This window comes from Myotis myotis, unplaced genomic scaffold, assembly GCF_014108235.1.
Source record: "Myotis myotis isolate mMyoMyo1 unplaced genomic scaffold, mMyoMyo1.p scaffold_m19_p_14, whole genome shotgun sequence".
Taxonomy (NCBI): Eukaryota; Metazoa; Chordata; class Mammalia; order Chiroptera; family Vespertilionidae; genus Myotis; species Myotis myotis.
This window is the reverse complement of record NW_023416318.1, coordinates 40,613,724-40,634,868: the sequence shown is the minus strand read 5'-3', so window position 1 is coordinate 40,634,868 and position 21,145 is coordinate 40,613,724. Positions and strand designations below refer to the sequence as shown.

Sequence of the window (21,145 nt, the reverse complement as noted above, 5' to 3'; positions counted from 1 at the left end):
GCCACACAAAATCCCTTGGGGAAGAACCAGGTTAAGTCAGAAGGCAGAGGGAATGAAAGGAAAATGTGGACAGCAGCTTTTATTGTGGTTTCTACAGGAAGGAATGGACAAGGCAGGGTAAAAATGCTTAGGATTTTCTCATTTAACTGCCTAGTTTGAATAATTTCAGTGTGCTTTTGGCTTTAGGGACTATCTCTCATTTTTTGGTACATGTCTGTGGGGGGATTAGAACAGGTGAATAGTGGTCCAGAGTGAGCTTGATGTAAGAGGTGGTTGAGAGAGAGAGGGGAGAGAGAGAGAGAGAGAGAGAGAGAGAGAGAGAGAGAGAGAGAGAGAGAGAGAGAGAGAGAAAGGGAGGGAGGGAGGGAGGGAGGGAGGGAGGGAGGGAGGAAGGAAGGAAGGAAGGAAGGAAGGAAGGAAGGAAGGAAGGAAGGAAGGAAGGAAGGAAAAGAAATAAATTAAGACAGAAAGGTCACCTGGAAAATAGTGATCCCAGAAGGTCATATTATACTGGGAGGAATTTTTAGAGTGAAGGTATCCTTCCTAAGAAAACATCGAATCAATTCCCCAAAAGGATGAAAGTGATTCTCAAGTAATTTAATTAAACCCAACCCTCTTGAAAGGAAGAGGTAACCTTCATAATATCCAACATCCATCTTATAGATCCAAGAATATTGACAAACACCAAGCAAAATGAACACACACAACCAAATCATACCAAGGTATATCATAATCAAATTGTTAAATATGTTGCATTGACTTCTGAGACCAACTATGGTAGTCAAAACAACTTTCACAAGTTTAAGACACAGTCCTGCACAAGACTGCCCTCACTTTGGACACCAGCAAATTCAGGGGTCTTCAGACCACACACACTTGGGGGTTACCTTCAGGTTCAATAATTAACGGTTCAATAGAACGACTCACAGAACTCAGGAAAGCACTGTTTTCCTGATTATGATTACAGTGTTAGTTAGCAAAAAAATAATAATCAAAACCAATAAAAAGAAAAGATGCATAAGATGAGGTCTTAGAGGGTCCCGAACATGAAGCTTCCTTGTCCTCTCCCCATGGAGTCAGGATCCACTACCTTCCCAGCACATCATGTGTGACAATATGCAGTGTATTGTCTACCAGTAAAGCTCACCCAGTCTTCCAGAGTTTTTATTAAGTTTTCATTATGTAAGCACAATTAATTGAATAATTGGCCATGTGGTTGAACTCAATCTCCAGCCTCATTCTGCTCCCCAGAGGTCAGGTTGGTATCACTGAGTCAAAGCCCCAATCTCTAATTACATAATTTGTCATTCCAGCATAGCAAGCCCCATTCTAGGTCATCTGAGTTAGTATAAACTATCAGAGGCCCCATGAAAAGCAAAGACACTCCTATCACTCAAGACTTTCTAAGGATTTAGAGCAACTTCACAGGAAGTGAGGACAAGGCCAGCCACTTTTTTCACTTAAGAGTTTAGAGGTTATCCTCTAAGAAGCTGGGACAAAGACCAGACTTCTCTTTGGCTAAAGTTAATTCTTCACTACACACATATCAAGAAGCAGAAAAAATGTGACACATAACCAAGAGGAAAATAAATCAATAGAAACAGACCTAGAAATGACAGAGGTGATATATTAACAAATACTCTAAAATGCTTATTTTAAGTATGCTCGATATGCTTAAGAATTAAAACATGAACATAAGAAAAATGGAAGGTATAAAAATGTAACCTCTAACAAGGAAAGAAGTTTTAAATGAAAAATTCACTGGCTTTTTAGCAAAGGGTTTGCTGCCATAACACAGATGTTGTGAACAACACCACTAAAAGCCAACATCGTCATCATTGGACACACAGATTCCAGAAAGTCTACCACTACTGGCCATCTGATATGCAAATGGGGTTGGATTGACAAAAATCAAAATCAAAAATCAAAAAAAAATTCAGAAGGAGGTGTTGAGTTAGGAAAGGGCTTCTTTAAGTATGCCTGGATCTTGGATAAACTGAAAGCTAAAAGTGAGTGTGGTATTAACATTGATACCTCCCTGTGCAAATTCAAGACCAGCAAGTATTATGTGAACACCACTGATACCCAGTTCACAGGAACTTCATCAAAAACATGATTACAGGCACATCTCTGAGCTCTAGTTCTGGGGCAGCAGCTTGAAAGATACCAGGGACATAGGGAGAGAAACTGAATTGTCTGGCTTTGGGACAAGGATTAAAGGGGCAGCTTTCTCTCGGACAAAAGTTCTGGCAAAGGCCATGTTCTTTTGCTCAGCCCTCCCCATACACAGCCAGCAGACAGGTGCCATATCTGAGTCTCCATCAACCTGATTAACACTGTTTGCCACGCCCCGGTAATTCCCTGAGACTCCATCCCTCCCAACTTGTGAGCCCACCGAAGCCACTTCCAATGACTTCTTCCATATAAATGGCACGTCTTGGCTCATTCTGCGGACATTCCTAAAATCTCTCTAAAGTTCACAACCCTACACAAACAGCATCTTGCCTCAGCATGCCACGTAACTCTTGCTAAGTGACCCCTCGCCTAGCACTAGTGGCAGCCAGCCTCGGTTCACAGCTTGGCCTCTCCTAGGCACCTCCAAGCCCAGCCAAATAACAGCCATCTGCAGGTCACTCTATAGCTCACACCAAGTGGCCCTGGGCAGGGCACAGGTGGAAGCTGACCTTGGCCTGTACCTCCTGGGAAGCCCCAAAGCCAGTGCACACTGTGAACAACTTCGGACCATGCCCGAGCACTGTGCAACCACCTCCACAAGTGGCGCAGACTTCAAAACAATAATAGGTTTGCTCAAAGAACTTAGGGAGAAACTCAACAGCATGAAAAAAAGACATGGAAACCATTTAAAAAGTCAGAAATGAATAATACAATAACTAAAATGAAGAATACATTACAGGGAACTAACAGTAGATTAGAAGAAATAGAAGATCAAATCAGCAATTTGGAAGATAAGATAGCAGAAAACATCTTATCAGAACAACAAACAGAAAAAAGAATACAAAAAATAAAGATAGTTTAAGGGACCTCTGGGACAAAAACAAATGTACCAGAAGGTACATTTGGTGCCGGAAAGAGAAGGGAAAGAGCAAGAAATTGAAAACCTATTTGAAAAAAATAATGACAGAGAACTTCCCTACTTGGGAAAAGGAATAGACGTACGAGTCCAGGAAGAGCAGAGAATCCAAAACACAAAGAGGCCCACACCAAGACACGTCACAATTTAATATCAAAGGTTAAAGTCACATAGAGAATCTTAAAGAAACAAGAGAAGAACAGTTAGTTCCTACAAGGGAATCCCCTTAAGACTGTCAGTTGATTTCTCAAGAAAAACTTTGCAGGCCAGAAGGGTTTGGCAAGAAATATTCAAAATGGTGAAAAGCAGGAACCTACAACAGAGCTATCATTTAGAATCAAAGGACAGAAAAAGAGCTTCCCAGATAAGAAAAAGCTAAAGGAGTTTATCAACACCAAACCAGTATTGCAAGAAATGTTAAAGGGACTTAAAGAAGAAGGAAAAAAAGATTAAAAATATGAATAATAAAATGGCAATAAGTACATATCTATCAACAATTACCTTCAATGCAAATGGATTAGAACACTAATTTGAAAGAATATATGCACCCATATGTTCACTGTAGCATTATTTAACAAAAGCCAATATATGGAAGCCATCCAAGTGCCTATAATAGACCAGTGGATAAAAAAGCTGTCATACACATAGACAATGGAATATTACGTGGCCATAAAAAAGAATGAAATCTCACCATTTGTGACAGCACCAATGGACCTAGAGGTTTATGCTACTAGGTACACCAGTTAATAATGGCAGATTTTGTAATCAAAGAAAACACGATAATTTCAAGAGAGACATCAAAAGTGCTTTATTCAACGTAATGTCCATTGCTGGCTACACATTTCCCTCATCTTTCAGGTAATTTGTGGATACCGTCCCAACAGAACTTTCCTTGTTTTGAGGCAAACCATTCAGAGACCCAATTTTCCACTTCTTCATATATTTTGAAGTGCTGCCTAGAACGTGCATGTGCCATTGATCGGAACAAGTGGTAATCTGAAGGAGCAAGGTCTGGTGAATATGGCGGGTGGGTTAATACTTCCAGGGCAAGATCTTTTAATGTGTCTTTAACTGGTTTTGAAGTGTGTGATGGTGTGTCATCGTGAAGCAAAATTACTTTGCCATGTCTTCTGGCACATTCTGGGCATTTCACAATCAAAGTGTGGTTCAAATTGATTATTTGTTGTCGGTAGCAGTCAGTAATAACAGTTTCATCTGGTTTTAGAAGCTCATAATACACCACACCTTCCTGATCCCACCAAAAGCAGAGCATTGCTTCTTTCTGAAGTGATTTGACCTTGCAGTCGATATTGATGGTTGACCTGGATCAAACCATGATTTTGTGCGTTTGGGATTCTCAAAATAAATCTATTTTCATCACCAGTCACAATTCAATGCAAAAAAGACTTTCTCTCATGCCGTTGAAGCAACATTTTACTGATGACTTTTTGGTTTTCCATTTGTCTTTCATTCAGTTGATGTGGCACCCATTTCCTTCCTTTAAAATCTTTCCCATTGCTTATAAATGATCAGAAATTGCTGAGCAATGTTTTAATCTTTCTGCAAGTTGTTTTTGAGTTTGACATGCATCTTCATCCAATAATGCTTGTAATTGTTGGTCTTCAAATTTTTTCGGTTGACCTGGACGTTCTTTGTCTTTCACATCAAAATCATCACTTTAAACGCATTTAAACCAGCGTTCACAAGTATCTTGAGATGGAGCATGTTCACCATAAGTTTCCCGAAGTATACGGTAACTTTTTCTTCAAAATAAATTAATGAATTAAAACTTCCTGCAAATGCCCTTTTTTTGGCATGAAATTCGACATTTTTAAGCGTAAAAATATATATGACGTTAACACGTTCAGAAAATTTGACATATGAAGTTTTGAAGCTTGCTGTCAATACAACAAAATAGCATACATATCAAATCATATATATATCAACATATGTGTAACTCCATCTATTGAAAAAAATCCTCATTATTAACTGGTACTCCTAGTAAACAAAATAAGTCAGTCAGAAAAAGACAAATACCATGTGATTTCATTTATATGTGGAATCTAAAGAACAAAATAAATCAACAAACAAAATAGAAACAGACTGACAGATACAGAGAAATGGTTGCCAGAAGGGAAGGGGCCTGAAGAACTGGATGAAAGAGGTGAAGGGATTAAGAAGTACAAACTGGTAGTTACAAATAGTCACCAGGATGTAATGTACATAGGGACTATCCTATATAATAAAATCCTAATATGCAATTGTCCCCTCGACCCAGAGTTTGACCAGGGTGCAGGGCCGGCCATCCAACCACCCGCAGCCCTTCCCCGAGCCAGCCCCACCAGGACCGGCAGTGGCAGCAGGCAGCTGGGGGAAGGGAGGCCCCAGCTGGCAGCCAGCAGCCGCTAGCGGCTAGACCGTACCCATGCACGAATTTTGTGCACTGGGCCTCTAGTAGTCAATAATATTGTAATAACGATGTATGGTACCAAGTGGGTACTGGAAATATCGGGGGAACACTTTGTAAAGTATATGATTGTCTAAGCACTATGCTGTACATCTGAAACTAATACTAAATTAATTAATACAAATGGATTAAATGCTCCAATCAAAGAACACAGAGTAGCTGAATGGATAAGGAAACATATGCTGTCTATAAGAGACACACTTCAGATAGAAAGATACACACAGACTGAAAGTAAATGAATGAAAAAAAATTTTATGAAAATGGAAACAACAAATAAAATCTGGGATAGCAATACTTATACCAGACAAAATAGACTTTAAAACAAAGGCTACACCAAGAGACAAAGAGGGGCCCAGAAATTCTACTTCTATGTATTTCTCTAAAGAAACCCAAAATTCTAAATCAAAAAGATATATACATCTATATGTTTATTGTAGCATTATTTACAATAGCCAAGATATGAAAGCAAACTAAGTATCCATCAATGGGTGAATGGATAAAGAAGAAGTGGTGCATACAATGAAATATGAGTCAGCCATAAAAACAAAAAATGAAAATCTTGCCATCTGCAATAACATGGACAGACCTAAAGGGAACTGTGCTGAGGGAAATAAGTCATACTGAAAAAGATAAATGCCATATAATTTCACATTTATGTGGAATCTAAAAAAATAAAATAAAATAAACAATCAGAACAGAAACAAGCTCACAGTTACAGAAAATATTTTGATGGTTGACAGATGGGAGAGGGGGTCGGGAGATGGGTGAAAAAGGTAAAGGAAATAAGAAGTACAAATTGGTAGTTAAAGACTAGTCATGGGGGTGTAAAATATAGTATAGGGTATACAGTCAATAATATTGTAATAACTATGCGTGGTGTCAAATGAGTACTAGAGTTATTAGGGTGATCACTTTATAAGGTATATAAATGTGTAATCATTGGATGATATGCCTGAAACTAATACAATATTGCATGTCAACTGTAATTTAAAAAATTTTTAATTATTTTTTTAAATAAAATAAATTTCACCCTAGCTGGTTTGGCTCAGTGGATAGAGCATCAGCTCGCAAACTGAAGGGTCCCAGGTTGGATTCCAGTCAAGAGCATGTACCCTTGGTTGCAGGTTCCCCAGCCCTGATCAGGGTGCATTCAGGAGGCAACCAATTAATGTGTCTCTCTCACATGGATATTTCTCTCTGTCTCTCCTTCTCCCTCCCACTCTCTCTAAAAATCAATGGAAAAATATCCTCGGGTGAGGATTAACAAAAAAATAATAATAAATAAAATGAATTTTTTAAAAACTATCCAAAAGAAAGAACACAGAGAAAAAGGAAATGGAAGGGATAGGAAAGAATTTAGACTTCAGTGACAATATCAAGAAATTTAACATAAATGTAATTGAATCCCTGAAAAGGAAAGAAAGAAAACAGGAAAAAAAAAAAAAAACCTGAAGAAATGATGTTTAGAAACTTTTCAAACTTGATGACAATTCTATCTTATGGATCCAAGAACCTTGATAAACACTAAGCAAAATGAACATACACACACCCAAATCACAACCAGGCATATCGTAATCACATTGCTGAGAACCAATCAAAAAGGGGAAAATCTTAAAAGCAGCCAGAAGGGAGAGGGGGAAATGATATAGAGGAACAAAGGCAATGAGTATAACAGATTTCTCTGAAATTATGCAAGCCAGAAGATAATGAAATGATATACTTAAAGTGATAAAAGACACTTTTTCAATCAAGAATTTTATATCGAATGAAAATATCTTTCAAAATTAAAGGTGAGTTTTGCTTCCAGGCATGATGGGCTAAGATTCTGACACACGCAAACACATTCACTCACATGCACCTCATGACTTCTTCAGCAACCACCTCTACCCAGAATGTATCCTAATCTACTTAGAAAAGAAAGCTCTTGTGCACATTCCATCTCAGCCCTACCTCAAAACCTACCTGTCCTGTTCTATTCCATGAGAGCCCTGTAATCTTCTAGAGAATGAAAATGTTGATCAAATAAATTCCTTATGGATAGTGGGCTGTTCAGCTCTCTTAAACTATGTCAATGTGCTATTCCCAGGTGATATCAAATGTCAACAATTTAACTTTTTTTCTGGAGGGCCCCTAAACAATGACTCAGTGAGGACTTTTAGACATGGTAGCAGGTCTTTCTGGAAGATACTTGTGGGTTACACAGAACTTTCAAGTCATCTCATCAAATTAGAATCTATTCCATGGGACACTTTATGTATTAATGTGAATCCTTTTCCTTAGTAGTCAGCCAAAAATGTCATTAGAAAGAGCAGGAGACATCCCCTTCTGTGCCCTGAAGGAAAATTGACAGTCCATTAGTCAGGGAAGTGCAAACATCAAAGGATATACGCTATGGGGGTGGACACAGACCACAGCTCTACAGGGCCAAGTTCACTGTGTTCTTGGAGAAACAGATCCACACAAGGAAAAAACTCGGTCAAGGCTAAGGGCAAATGAGGTCTAATAAAGAAACAGTGGGCCTGGCCAGTATGGCTCAATGGTTGAGCATTAACCCAAAAAACAGATCAGGGCACATTCTCAGGGTTGCGGGCTCAGTCCCCAGGAGGGGACATGCAGGAGGCAGCCGAACAATGATTCCCTCTCATCAGTGATGTTTCTATCTCGCTCTCCCTCTCCCTTCCTCTCTGAAATCAATAAAAATATTTTAAAACTTTTTTTAAATAAAAGAAAGAAACAGTGCATGTGGTGAATAGGAGCTGAATGAATCTAGAAACAAGACACTTTAGATCCACCTTTCAAAACAAACAAGCACTCCCTCCCAGTCCCAAGCCTCTGGGGAAGCCATTTTTCCTTGGAGAACCAAAAACAGTTGTGGCATTTCACTGAGTACACGTAATTTGTTTAACTGAGACCCAAGAATTGACAATGTTTTACTTTGCCAATTGAATACAATTTTTTAAACTAACATTTGCCATTATAATTATTTCATACAAGAAAATAATATTTTGAAATTTTAAAAAATGTAAATCTTGTGCTCTCTGTAAGCACAGACAAAACAAAATTTCTTGTCTTACAAAACTGACTACCACTTGAGGCAAATAATTTGGAGCAACTGAGTAGGAAGTATGAAGTGAAAAGTATTTGAACTCAGAATGCAGAGGCCTGGGTTCTAGCCCCAGCTCTACCACTAACAAATCCTTACTTTCTCGGCACCTCATTATCTTTATTTGTAAATGACAGGACCACCTACATTTTTCAGGTATATACTACAGTGAATCTATACATAATCCTCTGAGGTTAAAAATTAGAGTGTCAACTATTTAAATACCAGTCCCTATTTTTCTCAAATCTGGTGTTTTTGGTGAAAGGTAGTTATTTAGTTCTATAGAAGAGCTTCATGCTTTCTCCTAAGTCACAAGTTTCCACTGGGCCAGAGACACAAGTATGTGAGAATAAATGACTCTCAGGGCTAGAGGTAATCTATAATAATAAAAGCGTAATGTGCTAATTAGACCGGACAGCCGAACAACCTTCTGGATGTCCTTCTGGACAAAGCCTTGGCGGTGGGGGCAAGGCAGAGGTGGTTAGGGATGATCAGGCAGGCAGGCGAGCAGTTAGGGGTGATCAGGGAGGCAGGCGAGTGGTTAGGGGTGATCAGGCAGGCAGGGAGGCGAGCAGTTAGGAGCCAGTGGTCCTGGATTGTGAGAGGAATGTCCGACTGCAGGTTTAAACCGGCAAGAGGGTGCAGGCCAGGCTGAGGGACCCCTCCCGAGTTCACAAATTTCATGCACCGGACCTCTAGTAGACAAATAATTGACCTCAGGTGAACCTCCCTAATGGGGTAGAGGAGAGGCCACAAGCTGTGAAATGCTACCCGAATGACTGTTCCACTCCTTAAGGCACTCTGTCCAAGACTGACCTCCAGCAAGATAGAACTTGAAGCCTCAGGGCAGGATGGAACTGTGGAAGAAGTCCTGGGACACCTGGTCACACCCTGTGACCTGTGTCCGGCCAGTTGTCCTGCTGGCCAATTTCCAACCTTGTCATTAAGGGCCTTGAAGCTCACAGCCAGTGATAGGAATAATCCTATCACTCTAGCCAAAAACTTCCAGTTCCCTCTCCACTAATCTCAAAGACAAACCAGGAACACATTCAGACAGCCAGATATTTCAGTTGTCAAACATCTTTAGCTACAAAATGTTTTGTTGTTGTTGTTTTAAATTCTTTATTGTTTAAAGTATTACATATGTTTCCTTCCCCCCCCCCCATGACCTCTCCCTGGCTGCTCCCACCCCCCAGAACATGCCCTCACCCACCTACTGTCTGTGTCCATTGGTTATGCTTATATGCACACATATAAGCATAGTCCTTTGGTTGACCTCTTACCCCCTTCTCCACCCCTCCCCTGCCTTCCCTCGGAGGTTTAATGGTCTGTTCGATACTTCTCTGTCTCTAGATCTATTTTTGTTCATCAATTTATGTTGTTCATTATAGTCCACAAATGAGCGAGATCATGTGATATTTATCTTTCTCTGGTTGACTTATTTCGCTTAGCATCATGCTCTCCTTGTCCATCCATGCTGTTGTGAATGGTAAGAGTTCCTTCTTTTTTACGGCAGCGTAGTATTCCATTGTATAGATGTACCAGTTTTTTAATCCACTCATCGCTGATGTACAAAATGTTTTTTAAATTTTTATTATTGCAACTTTCAAACATATAGAAGAGTAGAGAAAATAATGAACTCTATAATGAACTCTCACACACCCATCATCTTGCTTTTTAAATTATTAATATCTTAAAATTTTTGTTTCCTTTAGTTTTCTTCTGTTAAAGTATTTTTGAGTGAATAACAGGCATTATGGTAGCTCATCCCCATGTACTTTAATATAAATCTCTGAAAAGGGCCTGTTTTTATATACTGACAATAGCAAATTTCACACCTAATAAAATTCCTAATAATCTAATATCACCTAATACCTAGTCCATATTTAAATTTCCCAGCTCTCCACCTCTCACCCACCCACCCCCCCAAAAAAATACCTTTGATAACTACTTTATTCTAACAAATGTGCAATCAAGTCCCACAAGCTGCCTTTAGCGAATATGTCTCTGAAGTCTCCCCCAAGTGAGAACAGCAACCCCTTTCTCTTTTTTCCTGCTACTGAACAGACCAAAGTAATTGTCTTGTAGAATGGCCACATTCTAGATTTGTCTTTGTGTTTCATTGTAGTTTTATTTAATCCTTTCTCATATCCTCTATGTTTTTTATAAACTGAAGTAGGTGTACAGGCTATATTAGATTAAACATTTTAAGCAAGAATACTTCCTCGGTGATGCTGTGTGCATCGCCTTGCATTTAATCTGGACACAGCACATAGCCCCGGGTTATCCCGCCATTGGGATGTTTATGTGATCAATGGGGCAAGGTCCTCCCACTATAAATTCTTATTTTTCCCCTTGGGACTAGCTCTGGGTCTGGGCAGTGATACTTTGTGACTATCCAATTCCCCAACTCTTTCTGTTCTTCAGCAGTCATTCTTCAGTAAAGCAGATCTTCCCTTAAAACTTAAATCAAGGTAGTTGTCCTGATGTAAGTCCCTCTCTGTGATTGATTCTTTTCCTTTAACTACTAATATCCAGAATAAGAACTTGCTGTGGTAGTAACCCCAGTGGTGAGCAAGTAAGGTTTTCCTTTGTTTGCGATTTTTCTCAGTATGAGTAGAGATTGGTTGATTTTTTTAAATATGTTTAACATGTTTTATTCATTTATAGTCATTGTTCTTTTGATCTTCTAATTGTGCAAACTTTGGCCAGTGGGAGCCCTCCAGGCTGGTTCCTGTGTCTTTTTTTTTTTTTAATTAAATCTTTATTGTTCAGATTATTACAGTTGTTCCTCTTTTTTCCCCCATTGCTCCCCTCCAGCTGGTTCCCACCCCACCCTCTGCCCTTAACCCTTCCCCCCCCCCCCCCCCCCGCACTGTCCTCATCCATAGGTATATGATTTTTGTCCAGTCACTTCCCGCATCCCCCACACCCCCTCCCCCCCTCCCCTGAGAATAGTCAGTCCACTTCCTTTGTATGCCCCTGATTCTATTATATTCACCAGTTTATTCTGTTCATCAGATTATTTATTCACTTGATTTTTAGATTGACTTGTTGATAGATGTGTATTTGTTGTTCATAAATTTGTATCTTTACCTTTTTCTTCTTCTTCCTCTTCTTCTAGGATACCTTTCAGCATTTCATATAATACTGGTTTGGTAGTGATGAACTCCTTTAGCTTTTTCTTATCTGTGAAGCTCTTTATCTGACCTTCAATTCTGAATGATAGCTTTGCTGGGTAAAGTAATCTTGGTTGTAGGTTCTTGGCATTCATCACTTTGAATATTTCTTGCCACTCCCTTCTGGCCTGCATAGTTTCTGTTGAGAAATCAGCTGACAATCGTATGGGTACTCCTTGTAGGTAACTGACTGCTTTTCTCTTGCTGCTTTTAAGATTCTCTCTTTGTCTTTTGCTCTTGGTATTTTAATTATGATGCGTCTTGGTGTGGTCCTCTTTGGATTCCTTTTGTTTGGGATTCACTTCCTGGACTTGTAAGTCTATTTCTTTCACCAGGTAGGGGAAGTTTTCTCTCATTATTTCTTCAAATAGGTTTTCAATATCTTGCTCTCTCTCTTCTTCTGGCACCCCCATAATTCGGATGTTGGTATGCTTGAAGCTGTCCCAGAGGCTCCTTTCATTATCTCGTATTTTTGGGTTCTTTTTTCTTTTTGTTTTTCCAGGTGGGTGTTTTTTACTTCTTCGTATTTCAAATCTTTGACTTGATTCTTGCGATCCTTTAGTCTGCTGCTGGAACTCTGTATAATGTTCTTTATTTCAGTCAGTGTATGCTTAATTTCTAGTTGGTCCTTTTTCATAACCTCGAGGGTCTCACTAGATTTATCAGCGGTTTCTAGAAAATTCTTGAAAAACCTTATAAGTGTGGTTTTGAACTCTATATCCAGTAGTTTGCTTTCCTCCATTTCTGTCATTTGTGATCTGTTTCTTTGTCTCCACATTTTTTATGCTTCCCTGTGTTGATAGAGTGGCTTTCTGTGCTAGGTGTCCTATAGGGCCCAGTGGCTCAGCCTCCCCAATTACCTGAGGTGGACACTCTTGTTGCACCCCTTTGTGGGCTTTGTGCACAGTCTTGTTGTAGTTAAGCCTTGATTGTTGTAGGTATCACTGGGAGGAATTGACCTCCAGGCCAATTGGCTGTGAGAATCAGCTGTGTCTGCAGTGGGAGAACTTCTGTGCTGGAGACACCCTCCTGGGGCAAGACTTGCTTCAGTGGGGCTTTGGTGCTCCCTGAGTCTGCCCCCTGAGTGTGTCCCTTGTGGATATGAGGAGTTGTAATCTGGATGGTCCCACTCTGACCACTGGGTACACTGGCTCTTGGATCTCTAAAGTCATGCTAATTTAGCCTCTTCCTGAGGCTGCCCAACAGGAGCTATGGAGAGATCTGCAGATTCCTCTTCTTTGTTTGGGTTTGGAGGTGCCCAAATGAGGCCCAGCTGTGAAGCAATGCAAGCTGCTATGGGGCCTTGGGCCTTCTTTTGGAAGTTCTGGGTCTCTCTAACCCAGCTGCAGTTTGTTAGGTAATTTTCAGATTACAAAGGGCCAGGCCTTTCATATGCAAAGCCTCTGCGCACAGCTTGGGTGGGGCAGGGTCTCAGGGGATCAACAGGGAGAAGCAAGCAGCTATGGCTGCTCCTCAGTCCTACCCTAAGAGGCCCCACATCTCAGTGTCCTGGTAATTGCTGTAAGCACCTCTGAGAGAAAGCCACCCTCAAGTTCCACCTGCTGCCAGACAGTCCAGTTTCTCGTCGTATGAGTCTGGGTCCTCAGAGACTCGCCCGGAACTGGAGTTCAGAGCAGTCGTGAGCTTGAGACTCCCTCCCGATTGAAACAGACAACCGTGTCCTCAGTTGCCAGCCCTTTCCACGTGCGCCTCTGTACCTCTGCACTTTACTTCTGCACCTCCTCTGAGTCTCAGTGTGCTTTTCTCTTTCCTTCTATTTGTAGAATTTCCACTCAGCCAGCCTTCCTGTGGTTCTGGATGATGTCCATTTTGTCTTTTAGTTGTATTTTTGAAGTGGTTGTGTGAGGCAGCAATTTCCGGTGTTTACCTATGCCACCATCTTGGTTTCTCCCCATTTTTTAATTTTTTCAATTAAAAAAAATGTATTGTCACATGGAACAAGGTAGAAACACAGCTACAGATGGTGACCTGAGTAATAGGGGCTCTGTGACCAATTAGCAACAGTCTTTAAAAGAAATGATGTGATTGGTCAATGTTCATGATATGCATCTGTTATTTGTGTAGTGATTTGTGGACTGAAGAGTTAGTGGTGAATGTTGTACTTTATACAATTACTCACAGCTACTATACCATATTATAGTAATTTGAATTGTGTTGTGGGGCTGCTGTTATTTAACTAAATCATGTTTATGGAAATTCATGCATGTTGGAACCATGCCTTAAAGTAAGGAGTGCCTGTGTATTATAATTATACTGACACCACTCAAATTTCCTTAGATTCCGTAGGCCCAATATAGTCCTTCTTTTCACTACATTCTCCAGAAAGTCACCACTAGGGCACCGAGAAGTCTAGCATGGAAGGAATCCAGTTTCTAATACACGTTCCATTCATCATCAAATGGAAAGGTTGTGACTCCCAATTATCATTAACTAGAGGCCCGATGCACGAAATTTGTGCACGGGGGAGGAGGAGGGCGGAGGGGGCCGGTCCCTCAGCCCAGCCTGCACCCTCGCCAATCCAGGATGCCTTGGGGGATGTCCAACTGCCGGTTTAGGCCCAATCCCATTCGCCTGCCTGCCTGCCTGATTGCCCCTAACCACCTCTGCCTGCCTGATTTCCCCTAACCACCCCTGCCTGCCTGCCTGACTGCCCCTAACCACCTCTGCCTGCCTGATTTCCCCTAACCACCCCTGCCTGCCTGCCTGATTGCCCCTAACTGCTCCCCTGATGGCCTGATCACCCCTAACTGCCTCTGCCTCAGCCCCGCAACCGAAACCCAGGCTTCCCTCCTCTGGCCAGCTGCAGGCACCCTGGACCCAGGCTTCCCTCCCTCTGGCTGGCCACAGGCACCCGGGACCCGGGCCAGCTTCGCCTGGGCCGGCCACAGCTGCAAGATCCCAGGACTGTGGGAGGGCAGCTTCAGCTTCTCCTGGGCTGCAGCTGCAGCTGCTATCCCCCAGGACCATGAGTGGACGGCTTCTCCCTCTACTAGCACCAGCGACTGCGCCCAGGCCTGGCTTTGTCAGGAAGGACATCCGGAAGATGTCTGGTCTAATTAGCATATTGCCCTTTTCTTAGTACAGATGTCTTACCAAAACATACTTTTCTCTTCCCCTATCTGATTTTTTTAAAGGGGCTACTTTTGGAAAGGCAGTTTGTATCATGTTGGGATTTAAATTTCTGCTGAAAAATCATCTTTGGTTTAATCATGAATATAAACAAGAAAATATTCTCAATTCCAAAAGTTTGCTTTGGGGCCAAGTTTTCATGAGCACATCTCTATATTCATTCCAACAAATTAACAAAACAATTCCACCTACCCCCACCTCCATCTTTACCTTTATGTCACTCCCTCCTCACAGAGATGACTGTGCTTCCTCTCTCCTTCCAGAAGCCCGTGCAAGGCCCCGGGACTAATCTGACAGTCACCTGAGTTGAGGGGCTCCTCACAAAGCACAGTGGGGTCTGAGATAAGTGCTGGGCTCTATCAGATGCTGCTGGGGGGAGGGGGAAGTCAGAAGTAGGGTCCACCCACTTAAAAAGTATTTTTTCTATTTAACCGTGGAAAATTTTCTAAGAGAGACCTTAATCCTGATCTTCAAAACTATATTGACAATTTCAGGTGGTCGTAAGGGTCATAGGTAGGCACAGGACAGTGGCGGGCTATCGCACAATGGGACAGTCCCAGATCAAATTCTCCACGTCTGGGCATCCCCAAGAGGAATGTGTGTGAGAATGACTGAAATGGAGCCCATCTCATTACGTGCATTATACACCAGATCTGGCCTGGCGCTGCCCGTTCCGAGACCAGATGCAGAAAGCCCGAAGTCCCTTCACCTACAGTTTGGGTGACTTTCTCTCTGCATCAGTGACAGTGTCTGGATCTCCTCTCCCTCAGTTCCCCCTTTATCGTGCACTTCACAGCAATCAACGGTTTAGTCCAAAACTTACTTTATAGCTTTGTTAGGGAGCTGCTGGGTATAAAAACTACTTTGAAATTAAGTAAGTTCAGAGTTCAGGGTTATAACCCTACTGTCTTTCCCTTTTCCAGGTGACCCTCAGACCTCTCTATCTGCTAGTAAGTGGGGCCTTTTCTACCTGGGTCTCAGTGACCCTCTTTGAAGCCACCAGAATCCAAGCTCAGTGGTAGCACCATTTCCCACTCTAAGAATGAGCACATCTGACTACTCAGCCTCCGCTTTTGGTTGTCCCGAACTGTCCCTGCTCTGAAAACCACGTCAGCCTAGTCTGCTCCCAATTTTCTTTTAAAGTCCCTTCAGTTTCCTCACAGCCCATTGCAACCATCTCTCTCAGGACTCCATTAAGGCTTCTGATGTCCGCAGGAAGAAGACAGGGGGAGCACCCGGCCCTCCTCCCAGAGGCCCTCTCCTCCCCTGGGGCTTCTCCTACTGTCTTTGCTTCCTCTTCAAGTTGGCCGGTTCCACCGCTTTAGGAGCGGAAATACACCGTTGTCCTTCAAGCCCATTGAAAACCAAGGCGCAGCACCCTGTCATGAATGGAGGACAGGGTGTACTCATCCAGGATTCCAGATAAATCTTGATCAAGAAAGAAACAGGATTTCTTTATGCCCAGCACCCAGCCATGTGCTCCAAAATGACCACTGGATGAAAAGGTTATCCCCCAAGCAGAGCGGCAGAAAGAAGGGGGAAAGTTGAGGGCTGCGAGGAGAGGAACTAAGACTCTTCGGAGAGAAGGCACTCGGGAACCGGGTGGTGGAAAGCCATCCAAGGTTTTAATGCTGACCTCATGTTTGGAGATTCCATTGTGGGGGTTCAGTTGTGGGGGTTCCTTAATCATGGATGTTGCCCTAGAAAGCACTGTGCTGGGCGCTCGGGAAAGACAAGATGAGAAAGGCAGGATTCCCTGCCTTTAAGAAACTTCTGGTCCTGCAGCTGACAGACACAGAACTCAAAACGAATCAGAGCAACATTGCCCTAGCTCCGTGGTCGGCAAACTGCAGATCGCGAGCCACATGAGGCTCTTTGGACCCTTGAGTGTGGCTCTTCCACAAAATACCACGTGCGGGCGGGCGTACAGTGTGATTGAAACTTCGTGGCCCAGGAGCAGAAGTCGGTTTTTGGCCTGGGCGAGTCTATTTTGAAGAAGTACTGTTGATATTTGGTTCTGTTGACTAATGAGTTTGCCGACCACTGGCCTAGCTGGTTTGGCTCAGTGGATAGAGCGTTGGCCTGCGGACTCAAGGGTCCCAAGGTTGATTCCGGTCAAGGGCACATGTCCAGTTGTGGGCTCAATCCCCAGTAGGGGCGTGCAGGAGGCAGCTGATCAATGATTCTCTCTCATCAAAGATGTTTCTCTCTCCTCTCTCTCTCTCTCTCTCTTTTCCTTCCTCGCTGAAATCAATAAAAATATATTTAAAACAAAACAAAACAGAGCAACATTTAGTTGAATCATCTGAGAGACACCGAGCCCTGGGGTCCCAAGTGGGAGAGTGGTTATCGCCAGGTGAGGGATGAAAATTGTTCATAAAGGAGGCAGAATCTGAACTTGACCTTAGAGAAGGAATATAAATTGAATAGAGAAAAAAATCAGGAAGAGCATCCTTGGCAGAGGGAATTTCATGAGAGAAGGTGTGGAAAGAAGAAAGCTCAGTGTAGATTCCCAGAACCCTGGGAGGCTGCAGAATAGGGTGAAGAGGAGGAGGAGGAGTGTGCAGGTTTGGGCTCCCCTCAGTGTCCTGAGGCTGCTGGCAACAGCCATGACTCAGAGGAAGCTGCCTTGGTTCACTGGGTCAAAGAACACAGCCTGCTGCCCACTGCATCATTTGTCACCTGTGGTCACCTCTCCGCATTGCCTGCCCCTGCCTGGCAACCTTTGCTTTATTGATGAGTACAAGGTAAGTTTTCACAGGCAACCATTAAAAAGCCCGACTCCCATTTCGAAGGAAACATTTTAAAGTCTCATCTGAAGAGCTGACTCATCAGCGTTTGCTTTGGGGTAGTTTTCTTGGTTATACTCACATATGGGGAATGGCCAACAAGAGGTGGGTCATAGAAAGATCTGAGGTCACAGCAGAGAGACTCAGTTGTTCAATGAAGCTAGCCGAGAAGTGCACAGCATGGTCCAGACTGCACCCCTCCAAAGGGGCCGGGGGCGGGGAGAGCTTCTCCAGGAAAAACTCTGTGCAGGAGACCTCAGTGGGCTGACAGGACCCCAGTTTCCTGCCACAGTCAGGCACCTGCATGGCTTGATAGAAAGCCTCAGAGCAGGACCTCAGGGTCTTGGGATCCATCCTGGGCCCACTATCTCTCTCTGTACGACTCTCGGCAGCTCATTTAACACCTCTGTGCTTCAGTTTCCTTCTCCCCAGGATGAAGTGTCCTGCTGATCTCAAAGGCAATGTACCCATTCTTGTCTCAAAGAAAGGCTAAGGGCTTTATGTCAACCAAACAGTGTTCAAGGAAGTATTAGCTTTGCCCCCGTGAAAGGCATGATTTGGGGCACGTTGCCTATGTGGGCCGCCTTCCTGAGGCTGCCATGAGAAGTTAAACGGTGCATGTAAAAATGCCTGGCACGGTATCTAGAAAGCAGTTGGTACTTGTCCTCTTTACTGACTTTTGAAAAGGTCCTTTCAAGGCAGGAAAGTTAGAACAGGGAAGAAAGGTCTCAAGCTCCTCCCCTTCCCTTTCATTGACCACCTGTTCCCCACTTCTGATCCTGCAGCTGAGTTAGAAACAGAAATCAAAGCAAAACAGGGCAACGTTTAGTGGAACCGTCTGAGAGACATGGAGGCCTGAGGTCTAAGTGGAAGAGCAGTTATTTCCTGTAACTTGGGGGGAGAGGGGGACAAAAGGAAATCGATATCTGGAGAGGAGGGACGAGAGCCAGCCCACCAGCGTCAGAAGCAGAGGACCACCCTATCCTCACCGTGTCCACTTTTAATCAAAACCTTCCACCCAGACCCCATCAGTGCACCTTGTTCTCCAAGGTCACCCGCTCTCACTTCTCAAATGCACCCTGTCGCTTTCATAAACTTACTGTGCTTTGCTAAATCTTTCAGTCATGCTCTTGAACTCTGGGACAAGAACCTGGAGCATGTTGAGGCCTCCCCTGGCCTCCCCCGGTGCTGGCCCAGCATCACTTTGAGTTACAACAATCTCCATCTCTATCGTAGCAAGGCCCTCACATGTGACCACAGAATCTGCGATCATAGCATGGGTGGAAATCACCAGTCACAAGTCAAGAAAACATTTTAGCAGAGGGCCAATAGAGGATTAGTTTCAAAGGCTAAATCCCATGATTTAGAATCCACTTTCCTCTTTAACATGCTTGTTTAAAAAAATCCTAGCATCACCACCTGGAGATTTTAAAGCAGCAAGTATGGAGTTTCCATGAATGTACGACCTTTATTGGGCTCCCTAAACTTATCTTGCTTTTCTATCACCCACCAATGTCAAATTGTCGTGATTATCCTATCTCATAATAAATGCCCCCACCTAGTTCAACTTCAATAATGTCTTAGCTATTCTTGGCCCTTTCCCAAGAAAAAGGCTTTTATTGGCCCGTTCTTCCATAAAAATATTCGAATCAACTTGATAAGTTCTATGAAAAGTCCCATTGGAATTTTTATAATCTAATTGAATGTACTTTTCTGCAATTTTTTATGAAAAATTCAAACATACCGGAAGAATATTTTATTATCATGTTTTATTTTTATGTCTCCCACGCTTCAGTTTCCTACCACAATCAGGCACCTGCATGGCTTAATGGAAAGAGCCCAGAGCAGGACCTACGGGTCTTGGGATCCATCCTGGTCTCGCTATCACTCTCTGTATGACTCTCAACAACTCATTTGACACCTCTGCGCTTTCGTTTCCTCTTCCCCTCGCCATTTTTTTTAATGACACTGACTTTTTGTAGTTATCAGGTTAGTTGTCTTATCAACTGGCCCACATTCTGGATTTGCCTGATTATTTCTTGATAGTTTTTTCTTCTCTATCCTATATTTCCTGTAAATGGAAAATTAGTCATGAATATTCGGCTAAATTCAGTTAAATACTTTTGGCACAAACACTTGACAGTTATTGTCGGGCACTTGATTCTACATCACATCATGAATCACATCATGATAAGCTGTCCTGCCATTGCTGATGCTGAGTTTGCTCCTGGGTTAAGAGAGTGACTGCCAGCCCAGCCAGAGTGCCTCAGTGGTTGAACATCCACCTATGAACCAGGAGGTCACGGGGGGGGGGTTTGGGGTTTTTTGGGTTTTTTTATATACTGTACAACCCTCTTCAGTGCTGACAGCCCACAAGTAAGGAGGCTGGGCAATGGTTCTAGGCAGCAATTTCTTCTGGCATGGGTACACTATGAGAAGCCCACGGAGAAGGGCCCACCATAAATCCATTACCATGCTCAGCAGGCCACGGTTTGATTCCCAGTCAGGGCACATTCCTGAGTTGCAGGCTCGATCCCCAGTGTGGGGCATGCAAGAGGCAGCCAATCAATGATTCTCTCTCATCAATGATGTTTCCATCTCTCTCTCCCTCTCCCTTCCTCCCTGAAATTAATAAAAATATATCTTTTAAAAGAAGAGAGAGTGACGGCCAGATCTCTCCACTGTAAAAGTACATGCTTCCCTTCGCAATTAGCTAGTCAGCTGTGGCATGATACCTTGGCATTGTGTAACCATCCTTTTCCCAAACAACTTTCACCTAACGGTTTTATATCCATTGGTTAGCTTTGAGTGAGTCATTTACTTTGCTGAGATGCAAAAATTATTTCACAGAAATGCAAAATAATGATCAAGTTTGTTGAGGTTTCCTTTCGTTGCCTTGAACCCTAGCCGCAAATGGATGCAGCATTCACATTTTCTTTGTTTTAGAAGAAAATTGAATTTATAAGTAAATTTAGGGAAAGCTGACATGTTTGCAATATGGAGTCTCCTTATCCATGAATGTGACATATTTATCCATTTATTTAGATCTTTAAAAAAACATTTTCATTAAATGTTACACATTTAATTGTAGCACTGTTCATAATAGAAAAAAAATGAAAAATAACCCAAACATCTATTGATGGAAAAAATTAATAAAGTATGCTATATGCATAAAATGTAATTTTATACCAGTGAAAATGAACAAACTAGAGCTATACACATCAACATGATGACACTGACAAACACAATATGGAGCAAGAAGAGCAAGGTTCAGTACATACCATGTGAAAGGTTTGTATAAGTTCAAAAGGAGCCTAAACAACAGGTGGCTTAGAAATACAAAACTGTGTGGTAACTAGCGACTAC

The 21,145-nt window shown here is 42.5% G+C and overlaps 1 non-coding gene across 1 annotated transcript; it reads right to left on the bottom strand.

The window, feature by feature from the left end:
- Nucleotides 1-20,119: 20,119 nt before the first annotated feature.
- On the bottom strand, nucleotides 20,120-20,256 carry LOC118669554. The gene has a single exon (XR_004972022.1). It is a non-coding gene; the product is annotated as a small nucleolar RNA SNORA42/SNORA80 family (small nucleolar RNA).
- Nucleotides 20,257-21,145: the final 889 nt, after the last annotated feature.